The 18,862-nt window shown below is 57.1% G+C and overlaps 1 pseudogene across 1 annotated transcript; it reads left to right on the plus strand.

Annotated features, from left to right (window-relative positions):
- Nucleotides 1-3,861: 3,861 nt before the first annotated feature.
- Nucleotides 3,862-7,299, plus strand: LOC309621288 (thimet oligopeptidase-like; annotated as a pseudogene). Its single transcript has 7 exons — nucleotides 3,862-4,003; nucleotides 4,204-4,579; nucleotides 4,668-4,863; nucleotides 5,869-5,920; nucleotides 6,027-6,155; nucleotides 6,792-6,930; nucleotides 7,144-7,299. The product of its transcript is annotated as a thimet oligopeptidase-like (transcript).
- Nucleotides 7,300-18,862: the final 11,563 nt, after the last annotated feature.

The raw sequence follows: 18,862 nt of genomic DNA on the forward strand, positions 1-18,862 counted from the left end.
AGACAAGGGAGAGGGGGAGAGGGAGAGAGGGAGGGGGAGAGAGAGGGGGGAGAGAGGGAGAGCTCTCTTCCTCCCTCCCTCTCCCTCTCTCCTCCTTCTCTCCCTCTCTCCCTCACCCTCTCTCCCTCTCCCTCCCTCCATCACTTTCCCTCTTCTCCCTCTCCCTCTCTCCCTCCCAGAGAGGGAGAGACAGAGGGAGAGGGAGAGGGGGGAGACAGGGACACGGAGAGGGAGGGAGGGAGGGAGGGAGACAGAGAGGGAAGCAGGCACCCTCTCGCCTTCTCCCTCTCCCTACCTCCTTCTCCGACTCCCCCTCTCCTCTCCCTCTGTCTCTCCCTCTCCCTCCCTCCCTCTAGGAGAGGGAGAGGGAGAGGAAGGGAGGGAGAGGGAGAGAGGGAGGGGGAGGGAGACGGAGAGGGAGAGACGTCTCGCCCTCCTTCCCTCTCCCTCCCTCGCCCTTTCCCTTCCTCTCTCCCTCTCCCTCCCTCTGTCTCACCCTCTCCCTCCCTCTCTCTCTCCCTCTCCCTCACTCCCTCCCAGAGAGGGAGAGATGGAGGGAGAGGGAGAGACGAGGGAGAGGGGGAGAGGGAGAGAGGGAGGGGGGAGAGAGGGAGAGGGAAGAGGGAGAGTGGGAGACAGGGAGAGAAGGAGGAGAGAGGGAAAGGGAGGAATAGACCTCTCTCTTTCTCCCTCTCTCCGTCTCTCCCTCTCTCCCCCTCTCTCTCCCTCTCCCTCTCTCCCTCTTCCCTCTCTGCCTCTTCCCTCTGCTTCTTTCCTCTGCCTCTTTCCTCTCCCTCTTCCCTCTCCTCTTTCCCTCTCCTTCTCTCCCTCCCCTCTCCCTCTGGGAGGGAGTGAGGGAGATGGAGAGATGGAGGGAGCGGGAGAGTTAGACGGAGAGGGAGAGGGAGAGGGAGAAGAGGGAGGAAAGGGAGGGAGGAAACGTCTCTCCCTCCCTCCCTCCCTCTCCTCCCTTTCCCTCTCCCTCCATCTCTCCGTCTCCCTCACTCCCTCTCAGAGAGGGAGAGACGGAGGGAGAGGCAAAGGCAAGGGAGAGGGGGAGAGGGAGAGAGGGAGGGGGAGAGAGAGGGGGGAGAGAGGGAGAGCTCTCTTCCTCCCTCCCTCTCCCTCTCTCCTCCTTCTCTCCCTCTCTCCCTCACCCTCTCTCCCTCTCCCTCCCTCCATCACTTTCCCTCCTTCTCCCTCTCCCTCTCTCCCTCCCAGAGAGGGAGAGACAGAGGGAGAGGGAGAGGGGGGAGACAGGGACACGGAGAGGGAGGGAGGGAGGGAGGGAGACAGAGAGGGAAGCAGGCACCCTCTCGCCTTCTCCCTCTCCCTACCTCCTTCTCCGACTCCCCCTCTCCTCTCCCTCTGTCTCTCCCTCTCCCTCCCTCCCTCTAGGAGAGGGAGAGGGAGAGGGAGAGGAAGAGAGGGAGAGGGAGAGGAAGGGAGGGAGAGGGAGAGAGGGAGGGGGAGGGAGACGGAGAGGGAGAGACGTCTCGTCCTCCTTCCCTCTCCCTCCCTCGCCCTTTCTCTTCCTCTCTCCCTCTCCCTCCCTCTGTCTCACCCCCTCCCTCCCTCTGTCTCTCCCTCTCCCTCACTCCCTCCCAGAGAGGGAGAGATGGAGGGAGAGGGAGAGACGAGGGAGAGGGGGAGAGGGAGAGAGGGAGGGGGGAGGGAGGGAGAGGGAAGAGGGAGAGTGGGAGAGAGGGAGAGAAGGAGGAGAGAGGGAAAGGGAGGAAGAGACCTCTCTCTCTCTCCCTCTCTCCGTCTCTCCCTCTCTCCCCCTCTCTCTCCCTCTCCCTCTCTCCCTCTCCCTTGTCTCTGCCTCTTCGTCTCTCTGTCTCTGGGAGGGAGTGAGGGAGATGGAGAGACGGAGGGAGAGGGAGGAGAGGGAGCGAGGAAGAGGGAGAGAGGGAGGGAGAGAGGGAGGGAGAGAGGGATAGAGGGAGGGAGGGAGAGATGTCTTTGTCTTTCCCTCCCTTCCTCTATCACTCTCTCCCTCTTCCCCCTCCCTCTCCTGCTCCCTGTCCCTCTCCCTCCCTCTATCCCTCTCTCCCTCTCCCCCCTCCCTCTCCTGCTCCCTGTCCCTCTCCCTCCACCTCCTTCCCTCTCTGGAGAGGGAAGGAGGTGGAGGGAGAGGGAGAGGGAGAGGGAGCACGAGAGGGAGAGAGGGAGAGGGAAAGAGGTATAGGAAGAGCGGAACAGGGAAACAGGGAAAGGGGGACAGGGAGAGAGGGAGAGGGAGAGGGAGAGCAGAGCAGGGAAACAGTGACAGGGAAAGAGGGAGGCAGAGAGGGAGATGGAAACGGGGAAAGGGAGGGGGGACGGATAGAGGGAGAGGGAGAGAGGGACAGGGAAAGAGAGACAGGGATGGAGGGAGGGAGAGAGGGACAGGACAGGGCAAGATGGACAGGGAGAGAGGGAGGGAGAGAGGGAGGGAGAGAGGCAGAGGGAGGGAGAGAGGCAGAGGGAGAGATGGAGGGAGAGTGAGAGGCAGGGAGGTAGAGGGAGGGAGGGAGGGAGGGAGACAGAGAGGGAGACAGGGAGAAGGGCTGATGGGGGCTCCCTCCCCCTCCCATCCTCTGCCCACTGCTTTCTCTTTTTTCTGCTTCAACAAACACCAGGCGCCTTTCAGATCAGCCCTGAAGTCAACGTTGATGCTTGGGACGGCCTGACCTCCCCGCTGCCTTCCAGCCCAGGACCACAGCTGGGAGATGAAGTCTGCGGGGCCCTGGGGGGGGGGCAGCGGCGGCGGAGGTGGTGGAGGCAGGCACCTCCTCTGACGCCCAATCTCTCCTCCTTTACGAGGCAGCCGCCAGCTCCCCTCCCTGACTCCCCAAGATTTGGGGCCATTTTAATATGTGTCGATAATGCCATGAGCTACTATTTAACTTTTCCACGAGGACCCATCTCCCGAAATGCAGTGGTTTTCAGGCTTGGCTGCACTAGAGAACCCCCAGGGAAAGGAGAGACGTCTGTACCTCCCTCTCTCTCCCTCTCCCTCCGTATCTCCTTCTGGCTCTCTCCCTCTCCTTCTGGGGTGATGCCCGATGAGCTCAGATTCGCAGATGTTCCCCCCATCCCCTCTCTGTGCCTTGCGTGGGGCCTGGGCCTTCTCACTGTGGCCCGGGAACAGCCTCGACATTCAGACATCGGTTCCTGCAAGGACACTTGCGTTTGGTCCATACCGCATGTGGCTGCAGTCTGTGCTTCTCCCGTTTAGCATCTTCAGTAGATGGGGGCTGTGCATGAGCCCTTCATCTTCCCCGCAGACACCACTGGTGCTTGCTCGGCCTCGCGGGTGATGTCCACGGGGGACAGACCTGTGTCCCCACCTTCTTGGGCTGCAGACAGGCCACGTTGGTCCTGTGGTGACTGGGGGCTCCCAGGAGAACCCCACCGCAGACCCAGAGAGGTGGCCCCAGAGAAGGTGGCGTACGCCTGGGGCCAGGCCTCACCAGCCAACCACGGGGCACCTGCAGCAACAGGTCTCTCGCCGTCCAGGGGCTGGGTGTTCGGGCGCCGTGGGGATGAGCTGCTGTCTGCACGGCAGCCAAGTTTGTATTGTTGAGCCCGGGGAGGCCCCTGGGTGGCTCCTGGAGAGCCTGGTCACATTTCTTCCTGCCCTTGGCCTTAGAGCTCATCATGGTTCACGCCGTTTCTGGTTCCAAAAGGACCTGTGTTCATAAAGACCACATGTTAGGACAGCACCAAAGTGTCTAGAAATCCAGGCCAGGAGGAGGAGGGAGGGGGTTTGGCTGTGCCCGCCAGTGGCCTGAGAGCCCTCCCACCCACAGAGACCTGGCCCGGGGCCTGTGGGGAGGGCGTGGCCCACGGTCCCCAGCGCTGGCTGTCTCTGGGTTCCAGGAGAACTGCGCGATCCTCGGGGAGCTGGTAAGGCTGCAGGCTCAGAAGTCCCGCCTGCTGGGATTCAGCACGCGTGCCGACTCTGTGCTGGAGATGAACATGGCCAAGACCAGCCAGGTGGTGGCCACTTTCCTAGGTAACCCCGCCTCCCCGAGTCCCAGTGGGGACGGGGGTCAGGTGGACCTTGACTGGACGTGGTGCTGCCTGAGACCCCACTGTGTCAGCCCTTGGGGGTCGCCTTCCCCAACCCTTCATTCTGCCTCGAGGGGCGTGGGGTGGGGGGCGGCTGGGCGGCTGCCACAGGGACATAGCTGAGCCTCTCCCCTCCGCCCGCAGATGAGCTGGCCCAGAAGCTGAAGCCCCTCGGGGAGCAGGAGCGGCCGTGATCCTGGAGCTAAAGAAGGCTGAGTGCCAGAGGCGGGGCCTGCACTTTGACGGGCCCATCAACGTCTAGGACCTGCGCTACTACATGAACCAGGGGGAGGAGACGCGCTACCACGTGGACCAGTACCTGCTCAATGAGTCCTTCCCCATGCAGGTGGTCACGCGCGGGCGGCTGGGCATCTCCCAGGAGCTGCTGGGGCTGACCTTCGACCTGGAGGAAGGCGCCAACATGCGTCACGAAGATGAAGATGTGAGGCTCTACACGGTCCGGGACGCGGCCTCGGGCAAGGTCATCCATCAGCAAGTTCTACCTGGACCTCTACCCTCGGTGCATGCGTGGGGGAACCTGTTGGCCGTGGGCCGGGGCTCCTCTGTGGTAGCGGGGGTAGCGGGGCCTCACCCGCGTCCCTCCCCAGGGAAGGGAAGTCCGGGCACATGGCCTGCTTTGGCCTGCAGCCGGGCTGCCTGCAGCAGGACGGGAGGCGCCAGATTGCCATCGCGGCCATGGTGGCCAACTTCACCAAGCCTACGCCCAACCCGCCCTCCCTGTTCCAGCATGATGAGCTGGAGACCTACTTCCATGAGTTCTGGCAAGCGATGCACCAGCTCCGCTCCCAGGAGGGTGCGGGCGAGGGGCTGAAGGCAGGGGGCGGGGAGGGCCCGGGCTCTCCCGTGGTCCTCAGGCAGGCCCTCGCCACGGGATTCTTCCGCTGATGTCACCCCGCACGAGGAGACGCCCTCGGTGTCAGTTTCCATCATCAAACCCCACGCACTGGGCGCGTAAACAACGGAAGTGGATGTCCTCGAGACTCTGGAGGCTGGAAGTCCCAGATCAAGGAGTCAGGACTGGTTCCCTGCATGTTAAATACAGGTATTCAAGAGTTGCCTTTAAAAAAGACAAAATAGAAGAAAGGAACGTTGCATGCAAGGCTGGTGAGTGATGAGTGATGAGAACCAGAGGTTAGGCTCTGGGGCCAGGAGCACCACGCCCTGTGAGGCCCTGGGGCTGCTGCCAGTCTCGGTGGAGGCTCAGCAAGTCCCAGTGACTTCCCAATGTGGGGGGGGGTCCCCAGATGAGCGTCTGGGCCCAGGACCCAGTGCTCGTTCAGTCTTCCTGCAGTCAGCCCTTCGTCCTGAGAGCGATGCTCTCACAGACTGCAACCGGAGCGCGTGGGGACACTTTACTGAGCTGTGCAGCCGTCACTACTGCCCTGTTCTGGAACATTTCCCTCACCCCAAAAAGGTCCCTCACGCCCTTAGTTATCATTCCCTCCCCTCCCCTGTCCCTGACAACCAGGAACCCACTCTGACTCTGTGGATCTACCTGTTCTGGACGTTTCCCCTCAGTGGGGTCACACCCTGTGTGTCCTTCTGTGTCTGACTTCTCTCGCTGAGCACCGTGTTCTCACGGTGCATCCACGTGGCAGCGAGTGGCAGGGCTTCACACCTTTGCGTGGTCGAGGGCCGGAAAAAAGACAAACGAAAAGAAGGGCACGTTGCCTGCGACTCTGGTGACAGCCGGGGATGAGAACCAGAGGGTAGGCTCTGGGGCCGGGAGCGCCGCGCCCTGTGAAGCCCTGGCGCTGCTGCCAGTCTCGGCGGGGCACGAGCAGCGCCGTCCCCCAGGAGCTGCTGGACAAGCTCATCAAGTCCCGGCTGGCCAACCCCCGTGCGGCCGGGCCGAGGGAAAGGAAAGGGGCTCCCGGACCGCCCGGCTGGAAAGCGCGGCCTGGACACAGTGCCAGCGCCCCCGTCTCCTTCCTCCCGCCCTCCAGGCCTCTTCAACCTGCGCCAGATCGTCCTGGCCAAGGTGGACCAGGCCCTGCACACGCAGACGCCCTCGGACCCGGCCTAGGACAATGCCCGCCTCTGCCAGGAGATCCTCGGGGTCCCAGCCACGCCAGGTAGCCAAGCGCACGCCGGGCCCACCTTAGCGGTCGGTTGGCGGCTACTGCCCAGGTCAAGAGGATCCTCTGGTGGTGTGTGAAGGGGGACCGACTGACGGGCTCTGGTCGAGGCTCGCTGACCTCTGGCCTCTTCCTGCCTGGGTTCCTGGGCTGGTCCCTCCAGCTGTGGCCCGCGGAGTCCGAGGGTGGGCTGGGCGTATCTGCACGTGCTTTCTGGAGAGCCTGGAAGAGGCAGGAGAGGGCTTCATACCCTGGACGGAACGCGTCGACGAGGTTTGCCCGAGCGTGTCGGTGCGGAGACGCAGTTCACTCCCTCGTGAGCGCTTTAACCCGCGCTCTCCCCGTGCTGGAGGGCGAGCCCTGACTCATCCCTCGGAGCCTCGGGCAGCTGTCCCTGTAAGAGGCTTAGGGGTGAACCCTCGTGAGCTTCAGCAGAAAGTCGGCAAAGATTGATTTGTGTCCCTCCACTGAGTTGCCCGCAAGGTCCCCGTTTTCTAGAAGTGTTGGGCCAATACTCCCTCTAGTGGCAGGGGACTCAGACAGGGCTGCTTTGAGGCCCCAAGCTCTGGGCTCTGGGGAAGGGGCACGGAGCGGCCAGGGGGCCGGGCAGGAGCCTCTCCGCGTGTGTCCCAGGGACCCACCTGCCTGCGACCTTCGGCCACCTGGCAGGAAGCTACGACGCCCAGTCCTATGGCTACCTGTGCAGCGAGGTGTACTCCGCGGACACGGTCCACACACTCGTTTCAAGCAGGAGGGCGTCCTGAGTGGCAAGGTGAGAGGCCGGCCTGCCGTGCAGACCAACACGGAGGTCCTTGGCCTGGGCCTAGATGCTTGTGCCGCCCGCCTGGGCCTGCCAGGCTCTGAGGGCCCTGCCCAGAACCCCCTGCTCCCCTGCCCTTTGTTGAGTCACAGCAGAGGTGGCCACATCCACACCCTCCGTGAAGGGGGTGCTCCACCCTCCTGCAGCCCCGCCCCCTCTCCTCAGGTTGCCATGGACTACAGAAGCTGCATTCTGAGGCCAGGGGGCTCCGAGGATGCCAAGGGCATGGTGAAGCTCTTCCTGGGTTGTGACCCCATGCAGGACGCCTTCCTCCTGAGCAAAGGGCTGCAGGTTGAGGGCTGCAAGCCGCCGGCCTGCTGACGGCACGGGGTTTTGCCCCCCCAGGCGGGCCGGGTGCCTTAGCGCCCCGTCGGGGCGGGGGAGGGGCCGTGTGTCCTCCCAGCCCCCGAGTCCCCGGCGGCCGGCCTAGGCCAAAAGTCTCCACCTGGAAGTGTCTGGAAAGCCTGGCATCAAGGCTCCCCCTTGTTGCACTAATGCAATCCCTTCCTGGGGAGCTTTCCTGGTAACAAAACGGTTCTTTGAAAACGCAGCCATTAATAAAAAAGACTCTACTCCTGGTCTCTGCCTGCCGTCCCTTCCACCACAGGAGTGGCATGGGGGCCGTCACACTGGGGGGAGTTCTGACCTTGGTCGGGGATCAGCCCTGGGGCCGTGGTGACGCGTCTGGGTCACTGGGAGACGGCTGAGCTGTGGGGTGAGTTCAGACGGGGATGGTGCCCCGCACCCCGACCGGGCAGGCTCTCCAGTGAGGGGGTGTCAGTTTCCTGCCGGCCTCTCGCCCGTCACTGTTTGGCATCTCGGGGGCTGTGACTGGCTGGAGCTGGTTCTGGCGGTGGGCACAGCTGCGGGAAGCCCGGCTGTGGCTGTCCCTGTCCCCGTGTCCTGTCCTCCTGCTCACGGCTGGCCGGCTGGCTCCCTCTGGTCATCGGCAGCTGCTGAAGTCTGGACCACAGCAAGGGGCCGCCTTCCTGGGTCCTAGCAATTCTTCCCAAAGGCCTTAGGGATGTGTTTTGGTGGCAGTAGGAATTCAGAGAGGGTGCTGCACCACTGGAGCGGTAGGGTGGCTCTGGACCGTCCCGTGTGTCCTTCCCTGGCCTTTGAGCTCCTTGGGAGCCCTGCCTCCACAAAGGACGCCAGGCAGCGGAACGAGGGCGCGGGCGGCGCCCCGACCTTCTCCCCGTGGCCCAGGCGGGCAGGCCGTGCCACGCTCTGTCCTCCCCTCAGCCTGCCCGCCCGTTCTGTTGTTATTTTACCGAAGAGGACACAGACATTCAGAGAGGCTAGGGTCCATGCCTGAGGTCTCATATCCAGTAAGTGTCAGAGCCGGGGTTTGAACCCAGACAGCCTGTCCCGGAGACCGCGCCCTTACCTCTACACAAACCACCTCCTGGTTCCCTTTATTAGCACAAGACTCATTTCCCTGACAAGCCCAGGCCCCATAAAGGCAACCCTGCCTCCCCCACGTGACCAGCCCTTGCCAACTACTCACCCCAGTGGCAGAGGGACGAGCCACACAGGGGACCCGCCCATCTTGGCCATGGGGACACAGACACCCACTCACACCCAGAAGGACCTCCTCTTTACCTTAGGCCACACGCCCATGCCGAAGGAGCTGCTGTCTGCCAGCTGGTGCAGGTACAGTTCTGTCCTGGAAACAGAGAAGGGACCAGAAGTAAGGGAGGACCCACCCACACCAGTGGCCTGGCAGGGCAGGTGGGCATCATGGCACGGGGCTCCACAGAGTGCCCCAGGTGGCCCCGGGGTCTGCCTCAGGCCCTGGCCCTGCCTCCCGAATATTCCTCACTTGCTGCCCTCAATGGGCCCTTCTTAAGTGAAGGCCTTCCAGAAGCTTCCTTACTCCTCAGTTACCCTGCTCTGAAAACTGGGAGTTTCCTCCCTAATCTGCCCTCTCTCCAAAGGGTAAGGTGCCCCTCTGGCCTTAGCCAGGAGGCTCAGGACAGGTTGGGCCTGCCCTTCAGACGGGGGTGGAAGGCAGGAGACAAATGATGGGGGACGCAGAGGCAAATTGAAAATTATCACCCCTCGCCTGGGGTGAGCACTCCCTGGAGCTTCACTAGATAGAACCTTACTCATTCGTTCAACAGATGAGGAAACCAAGGCTCAGAGACAGGGAGCCACATGTCCAAGAATTCCCAGGAGTCAGCGAGGGGCAGAGATGACTCCCTGGGCCACCTCCCCCAGAAGGCCCTCCCAGATGAGTCTTGTGGCTTCTCTGCTGTTCCACCTGGTGCCTCCTCGCCCTGAGCTACCTCAGGTGCACCCAAGGCTCTCACAGAGTTTAGGAGCTTCTGGAAGATTTGGGGTCTGCTGTTCCTTGCCCACCTCCCACGCTGCTGTCAGAACCTGTACCAAAATGTCACCGTCACAGCAGACATCCACCACCACCCCCCAGCGTGTATAAAGAGCCATATGTGAATTATCTCACTTAATCCTGTAAGGTCAGCAGTCAAGGTACTATTTCCACTTTACAGAGGAAGAAACGGAGGTTCAGAGCAGGTGACACCTGGCCAGGTTCACCCAGCCCAGGAGCAGTACCAGGCAGCAAGAATCAGAGGCCAGATTCCTAACCACTGGGCTCCACTGCCTCTCACCTCTGGGCAGAGGCAGGGCTGGGGCCCTGGAGAGCGGAGGCCCTTTGTCTCACTGCCCTCGGCTGTCCCTGCTCAGCCCAGTCACTCACCTGAGAGCCAGGTCCAATCCGGATAGCATCTGGGAGAAAACCTCGAAACTGCCTTCCCCTTCCAGCTGCCGGGCCACGTGGCTCTTCTCCAACAGCATCGTCTGCCAGGGGAGAGGACAGGCGCCGGTCAGCACGAGGCCCCGCTAGGCTGCCCGCACACCCCCACCAACCCCCAGGCCCACTCTTCGAGGCAGCACCTCAGGCCCCAACTTGGCTGGACGCCTCCAAATCAAAACGTGCCAGGCCTTTGTCTCACTGATTCAGAGTCCACGCAGGCAATCAACGAATGCAACGGGCTCATTCCGATGAAGGAATCCAAGGGTACTAACAATTAACCCAGAGCCGCCCTCCAACACACTCTTATGCAACCGAAGCCCTTAATAACTTGACCCACATGGTGATGCACGGTAGACTTTCAGGGCCGGGACAGAAAGGGATTTATCGTGCACCAGCGAGTCTGGGTATTCTCCTAGCTCCGCATACAAACAACCCTTCTAATAACCTAATCCTGTTTTCTGTTCAAACAGAATGTTGGCGGGGGCGTGGGGGGGGGAAGGGGAGGAGCCAGGTGATTTCAGAGAGAGGAACAAACAGGCCATGTGCCTGTCACACACGGGCTGCCGCAGAAGGCCAGCGAGCGCCTGTTTAATTTCAGCTTACGCTTTTAAGACCCAGCTAATGAGTGGCTGAATTATGTATCTACTCATGAATATTTCATCCCTGTGATACTCCGAGGCACAGACGAGCTGGCCTGCTCCGGGAGGAGATGTCTGGGCACTGAGTGAGGTGGGGAGGAGCTGGCCTTGGCCTGGGGAGCGATGACCATTTAGACACATTCCAGGGTCCCAGCTGGAGGCGTGGGCCCTGCTGAGTGGGGCTGAGGCTACTGCAGCCCCAAAGAGCCCCCTCTCCCTCCCACCCAGAGGCCTCACCTGGAGCTGGGCGGCCGTGACTCGGCCTGTGGCGTTCAAGTCCAGTGACATCACCATGGAGCACCGGGTGGCACGGCGGCTGTGGCCGGTGAACACGGAGCCAAAGGCCCGGAGGACAGTGAAGGTGGCTCGAATCTTCTCCACTGGTGGGGCACAGACAGGGCATCACCCGTGGCCCGGGTGCTGCCACCCCCACCTCTCACAGGACCCCATTCTGGCCCCAGGCCCCAGCAGGGGCCCCTCCACTCCCCCAACTCAGCTCTAAGCCACACCTCTTCCGCTGCTGGGCTGGCCCTGTGCTGCAAGCAGGGGCGCGGGGTGAGCAAGAGTGAGCCCAGAAGGGGAGATACACACACCTAGGATTGGTAGATCTGAGTGACAAGGGCTGCCCTAGGGCCTCCTGGGCCTGGTGGAGTCTAGGAGGAGGGCAGAGCATTAACATTCTTGGACCTGCTCTCGGGGAACGCCCATCACAGCCAGCTCAAAAAGCCCAGCAGTCCCAAGCTTTTTAACATAACTATTTAACAAGCACCCACTATGTGCTAGGCACCTGGATACAGCCTAGCCTGACTTCCACTCCCCCAACACACACTTTCAGCAGATCTACATTCTGGGAGGGCCTCTCCTTGCTGTATCCCCAGCTCCTCACAGGGCTCTAACCTGGGCCAGGTGCAGAACAGGTGATCAATAAAGCATTGGAATAAGCCCAGTGGAGAAGCAGGATAGTACAATGGTTAAACAAGCTTGAATATGGCCTCTCCCCGTTGTTAGTCACCTGATTTGGAGCGAATAAATTAACCCCCCTGTGCCTCAGATACCCCATCTATAAGATGGGGGTAATAATAGTACTTACTTACCTCATGTGGTTGCCACAAAGACTAAAAGCTTTAATAATGTAAAGTGCTCAGAACATGCTCCAAATGTGGTGGTGTTAGTATTGTTTGTTATTATTAGAAAAGCAATACTGCCTGGGCCATATATTCTCAGCAGGGGGAATACTGCCCCCAAGAGGGCAGAAACTGATTCTTGAGGATGGGGGCAGTTTTCCTTTCTTATGTATAGAATAGAGCACAGATACACACACACACACACACACACACGTCTGTGTGTGTCTGTATATATATACACACATACACACACACTGCATAAACAAATATATGGTGAATCTATGGCATTAACTTTTCATGGTGGGAGACGATTAGGAGAAAGAACAACTAAAAAGGCTCCTCAGAGGGGCAACAATACATTGAGAACACTGGCCCAGGGGTAACAGCTCTGGAGCCAAACTGTCTGTGTTTGAATCTCGGTGCTAGGATGTATGAGCTGTGTGGCCTTGGGCAAGCTGGTTAACCTCCCTGCGTTTTAATGGCCTCATCTATAAAATTCAAATAATAATAATGTCTACCTTATAGGGATGTTTTAAATAATAAATAAGTTAACCTGCTTGGAATAGAGCCTGGCGCGTAAGTCCTCAGCAAGCATTTACCACGATCCCCATCAATATTGTAATTATTATCACCAACTGACACTATTTTTTATTGAAGTATAGTTGATTTACAATGTTGAAACTCTTTCTTTAATGCCCAGCTCAAACATCATTTCCTCAAGGAAGCCCCCCGGCCCCTTCTCTGTGCTCCCTCCGCCTCTCCCCTCCCCAGCTCGGCCAGCAAGCGGTGCAGAGCACTGGAGTCTGGCACAGATGAGCAGCTGAGTCTCCCTTCCGGCTGTCAGTGCCTCCTTGTCTTTGTTTTTACTTATCGGGTCCTCTGCACAGTCCAGTGGGCTGTGCGCTGCACAAGGACACCACACCTAAGGGCACAGCATTTATATCAGATAGCCATAGGCCTGTATACTTATTAGGATGATGGCCCAGAACGTGGTGGTCAAGTGTTTGGTTCTAACAATGTCAATGCGTGACGACGGTTCCACATGTGGCAGTGAGTGTCTTAGGCAAGGAGTACCTGTTTCTAATTCACACAAAAGTACCCAACAGACTAGGGGTGGCCCTGCCCAGAAGCCAGCACAGGGTCTGCACACAGGTGCTCAGTGAACGCTAGCTGAGCAGATATAAGAAAGAGCCGCCCAGCACCCCCTCTGACTCTCCCTTCCCTTCCCCCACGCCACCGCCCCCACCACGTCCCAGCTGCACGTCACCTGGAGACCACTGTACCTGAGACCCTGCCATCCACACTGCCTGCCATCCCCACCAGGTGCTCCAGGACCTGCTCGCAGCAGGTGGTCTTGCCAGCACCGCTCTGGCCCAGGGCCACGATGCTCTGGTCCCTCTGCTGGCTCAGCAGAGCCCAGTACGCCCGCTGGGCCAGGGAGCCAACGTGGGCGGGTAGGCCATCCCAGCAGCTCCTGGGCACCTGCAGGAAGAGCGCCGGCATCAGCCTTCCCACCCGGCCGGGGCCCAGGGAGCACTCCACAATGCTCCAACCCGGCCTCAAGCCCAGATCCACGTCCATGCCTCCCATCCTACTCCAGCCTTGTCAGAGACGTCGTGCATTTTTCTGGGGAGAGCCCAGCCTGGAGATCTAGTCCTGCCACTGGCTCGCTGTGAGTCCTTGGGCAGCCTTGGACCCTGCTCTGAGCCTGGCCTCTTCTTCAGCCAATGAGAGGCTTGAACTAAAGCTGCATTAGCTCATGGGGCTCATCTCACTTGCTACACAAAGGACTGGATCGTACCTGTCTGAAATGAAGCAGGTGGATAAAATGGCTCAATTGATGAGTGACGTCTGCCATGGAAACAGAATGGGGCATGGGGGAATTGGCGGTACGTGTGCTATGTATTTGCTATAACAGATTTAGATACCGGAAGCCCCTTTGACTTCATTCATTCATCCATCCATACATTCATTCACTCAGTAAAAAAAAAAAAAAATTCATTGAGTGTCTACTACATAGCAGGCACTAACCCAGGCACTGGGGGCACAACACTACTCAAGGCGAATAAAGGAAATCTCTGCCAACCGTGAGGAGATATCATTATATACCTATTAAGATGGCTAAAAAACCGGTTTTTAATTTTTTTTGACACACTACCAAGTTCTGGTTAAGATGCAGAGCAAGTGGAATTCTCCCACAATGCTACACAATACAGCCACTCTGGAGAACAGCTTGGCAGCCTCTTTTACAGTGATACGTACACTCGTCATCCAACTGAGCAACCCCACTCCTAGGTATTTACCCAAGAGAAATGGACATTTGTGTTCACCAAAAAACCCTCTGTCACTGGTTATATTGAGTAGGTATTCAAAATCATCAACAACCTAGAAACAACCCAAATGTCCCTCAACTAAAGAACTAAGATAACCAACCACCCTGGTTTTAGCACTGAAAGTCCCATGTCCCAGAAAAACCATTCCCTCCCACGGAAACCAGGACAACTGGTCCCCCTCCGAACAGATAAACAAAGCTGTGCAATAAAATACAATAGAATAAAAGAACTAACGGCTCACAGCTGCAACAATATGGGTGAATCTCAAATGCGCTGTGCATTGTGATAAGTGGAAGAAGCCGATTCCAAAGGTTACACGCAGTACAATCCCATTTATATGACTTTTCAGAAAAGGCACAACTAGGGAAAAGGGACAAAAGAACGTATTAGTGGCTGCCCAGGGCGGGACATGGGGGAGGGGATGACCACAAGGGTATGGAGAACTTTTGGGGGTGATGGGAACTGTCCTGTAATTGATGGCAGAGACAGTTTCACAACTATACGTGTTTGTCAAAAACTTACAGAAGTGAACACTAAAAAGGGTGACATTAACTGTATGTAAATTATACCTTAATAAACCTGACTTAAGACAAAAAAAGCCCTGCCTGTAGAGCTTGCTTTCCTTTGGGAGAAGACAGATGATAAAAAACCAACTAATTAAATTATACTCAACGGGAGTCATTTGAAAGCCATGAGCTTGGATGAGATCACCAAGGAAGTGGGCGTTTAAAGAGGGAGACAGAAGAGGTGTAGGGATGGGGCACCCAGACTTGGAGAGATCAGGGACCAGCAAAGGAGGCTGAGAGGGAGGGCCAGCGGGACAGAAGGAAAACCAGGAGAGCGGAATTCCTGAGCTGCGGAAGGGAGTGATGGCAGGAGGAGGGAAGGACCAGCCCCTGAAGTGCTGCTGAGGGTCAAGTCAGAGGAGGCCGGAGAATTGTCCACTGGGCTTGGCAGCATGGAGGTCACTGTGACCTTGACAAATGTCTGCTTAGCGTGGTTTTCAGGGAGAACGGAAGAGGGCGGTGGAGGTAGTGAGGGCAGTAGAAAGGCACCAAAGGGAGCAGGGAAACGGGCCTGGCTGGAGGAGGACCTTGGAAGCCCAGGATGCTAAGCGGGTGACAAGTGGGCTAGCATCCACCCTCCCAGTGGCTTGGCAGGACCAGGGGCACAAACTCCGGTGTGGCGGCCCTCCCCCTCCCCGAACCCCCAGCCTGGGGCTAAGGAGCACCCCCAGTGCACTGTTGGCCTTTCCTACCCCGAGGCCCCCAGGAACAGCAATGAGTCCCCATCCTGACACAAATCAAAAGGCTCACAGACCTACTAGAGAATGGACCTGAGGATATGGGGAGGGGGAAGGGTAAGATGTGACAAAGTGAGACAGTGGCATGGACATATATACACTATCAAACGTCAAACAGAGAGCTAGTGGGAAGCAGCCGCAGAGCACAGGGAGATCAGCTTGGTGCTTTGTGACCACCTAGAGGGGTGGGATAGGGAGGGTGGGAGGGAGGGAGATGCAAGAGGGAAGAGATATGGGAACATACGTATATGTATAACTGATTCACTTTGTTACACAGCAGAAACTAACACACCATTGTAAAGCAAGTATACTCCAATAAAGATGTTAAAATAAATAAATAAATAAAAAAGGCTCAGCAGGACCCCAAACCTGGCAAAGTAGGACAAGCCGCCACACTGGCTGGACACAGCCTAAGGGAACGCAGCGGTCAGGGGGTCCTGAGGTCCGAGCCTCGGAGCCACCTGCCGCTTTGGAAACATAAAGTTCAAGGGCCAGGCTATCCCAATCGTCAGCCTTCTCAGGCCTGCAGGGGAACAGGGAGGATTCTGCAGACCCAGGCCCCACAGTCACACACAGGTACCCCCTGCATGCTTGCACACGGGCATGCTCAAGGGCACACGCACCCAACAGCTGCAGAGGCCTCTGCACACAGGTGTGCCCATCTACACCCCACGCAGTCACAGCACACTCACCCCAAAAGAGGCCTGCACCCCCAGGCACGCACCCAGCTCCCAGCCACCCGGCAAGCCCAGACCCCCAGTGAGAGAGGCCCCCAGCCCTGCCTGGAGCCCTCCTAGCCCATCTTCAAGGAGGCCTCAGTCCCAGCCTCACCGCAGGTCTCTGCTCCCACCTGGTGGCCATTTGAGGAACCAGAGGGGACTCAGCCAAAGACAGAAGGAAGCTGTGGGTGTGGGAGGCAGCGTGACTTGAGGGGGACCCACGCCCACCGCAGGGTTACAGGGGCTTAGGGGGATCACGGGACTCAAGTTCCTCCTACCAGGTTGGGTCCCAATCCCCGCACTTTTAGGCTCTTTGACCCAGGCCGTGTAGCAGACGCCGCAATCGAGGACAGTCACGGTCGAGAGAACTGGGCTTGCGGAGAGACCTGTGACAAACACCCCTCCCAGGGGCCCCTAAGGAACCAGAGCAGGCTCTCGGGGCCTTGGGCTGCAGTAACAGAAGCACAGCCTGCCTGGCAACGGAGGGGAGAGTGCAGCGTCGCCCTTCCAGGCTAATGAGAACCTACTGTATAGCACAGGGAACTCTACTCAATGCTCTGTGGTGACCTAAATGGGAAGGAAATCCAAAAAAGAGGGGATATATGTATATGTATAGCTGATTCACTTTGCTGTACAGCAGAACTACGCTCAAATAAAATTAATTTTTTAAAAAAGGTGCCTTTTGTTATGTTAATGAGGTGACTTTTGGAAAGCCAAATATATATGAGATGACCAAATATATATATATATATATATAATATTTTTTTTTCCTTTCTAGATTACCAGTTTATTATAAAAAGATCTAACTCAGGAACAGCCATATGGAAGAGACGCACAGGGCAAGGTATGGGGAAAGGGGTGCAAAGCTTCCATGCTGTCCCACCTGGCACCTCCCTGGGTACACCAATCCAGAAGCTCTCCAAACTCCATTCTTTTTTTTTTTTTTTTTAATAATTTTGAAGAACTTTTTTTTAAAATTATTTATTTATTTATTTATTTTAGTTGTGTTGGGTCTTCGTTTCTGTGCAAGGGCTTTCTCTAGTTGTGGCAAGCGGGGGCCACTCTTCATCGCGATGCGCGGGTCTCTCACCATCGCGGCCTCTCTTGTTGCGGAGCACAGGCTCCAGACGCGCAGGCTCAGCAGTTGTGGCTCACGGGCCCACTTGCTCCGTGTCATGTGGCATCTTCCCAGACCAGGGCTCGAGCCCGCGTCCCCTGCATTGGCAGGCAGACTCTCAACCACTGCGCCACCAGGGAAGCCCCAAACTCCATTCTTTTAATTTCACTGAAGCTTCGTTATGTAGACAGGATTAACTGATTCAACCTCAAGCCCCTCTCCCCTTCAAGGGGGTGGGGGGGAGGGTGGAAGAGACTGAAAGTTCCAATCCTCTAATTCTGGTTGGTTCCCCTGGCAACCAGCCCCTTCCTTAGGGGCTTTCCAAAAGTCACCTCATTAACACAAACTCAGGTGTGGTTGAAAGGGTTTTGTTATGAATATCAAAAGACACTCCTATCTGGAAATTCCACGGGGTTTAGAAGTTTTGTGCCAGGAATGAGGGACAAAGACCAAATATATATTTTATTATACCTACTGCCTAATACTAAATCTTACTGCTAATAAGGTAAGTACAATTAAAACGATAGTGAAATACCATTTTCACCTATCAAATTGGCCACATGGAAAAGTCTGATATTACTCTGTGTTGGTGAGGATACTGGGGAACAGGCAATCTCATACACTGCTAGTGCAAGTATGAAGGGCAGCATCTGCTGAAATTTTCAATGCATATTTCCTTTAATCCAGCAAGTCCACTTTTGTGGGCAATTCAGAACCCTCTCTAGAATAAGGGTCCGCAAATTTTTTTTTTCCAAAAAGGGCGAAAATGTAAATATTTTAAGGTTTGGGCCACGTGGGAGATGGCCAAATATATATTTTTGGTCTGAATGACCAAATATGTATTTTTCTTCATAAATCACAATATTGCACCCAGCTCAATAAAAATCTCCAAATGCTTTGCACATCAGCTGGCTTTGACAAGTCTTCACCTCTCCCCCCACCCCCTTCCTCTCTCCCTAAATCATGCTCTGAGTGTTTCTTGAAGAAATAGAAAAATCTTGGCTCCTCCAGCACATTGCCTCTCCACTCTCCATATTTGTGGTTGCCTCACTGACCCAGGTTGGCCACACGTCCCTTGCCAGCCACCTTACAGCCTGGTGAGATCCTGGACCTCCCAGATGGGCCTCCTGGCCTAGGGATGACCAGTAATATTTCTCTCAAATGCTAGCATCTACTGATCTGTAGTTGGGGACTGCCTGGAGTGTTGTATTGAGAAGGATCCTGAGCTATGGCTGAACTAGCAAGAAAGTGTGTGGTGATTGACTAGCAGTGTCTGCCATGGGCGCAGGAATGGTTCGGAGTGGTGCCTGTGCCAAGTATTTGCCATTTCCAGCCTGGGGCTTCCCCTGCCACAGTGAGGCAAGAGGCTGGTCAGTCTTTTGCTGGGAGGCTCCCCTGACTGCTCCACCACAGGGCTGTCTTTCTACTGCTCCCTTGCTACCTGGAGTTTTGCTGTCTAATACGGCAGCCACTAGCCACATGGGGCTATTTCAATTTAAATGAATTAAAATTAAATTAAAACCTCAGGGGCTTCCCTGGTGGCACAGTGGTTAAGAATCCGCCTGTCAATGCAGGGGACACGGGTTTAAGCCCTGGTCCGGGAAGATCCCACATGCCTCGGAGCAACTAAGCCCGTGCACTACAACTACTGAGCCTGCGCTCTAGAGCCGGTGAACCACAACTACTGAAGCCCACGCACCACAACTGCTGAAGCCCGCGTGCTACAGCCCGTGCTCTGCAACAAGAGAAGCTACCACAGTGAGAAGCCCTCACACCACAACGAAGAGCAGCCCCCGCTCGCCGCAACTAGAGAAAACCCGTGCACAGCAACGAAGACTCAACGCAGCCAAAAATAAATAAATAAATAATTT

This window comes from Balaenoptera borealis (assembly GCF_965194805.1).
Source record: "Balaenoptera borealis genome assembly, contig: HAP1_SCAFFOLD_248, whole genome shotgun sequence".
Classification (NCBI taxonomy): domain Eukaryota; kingdom Metazoa; phylum Chordata; class Mammalia; order Artiodactyla; family Balaenopteridae; genus Balaenoptera; species Balaenoptera borealis.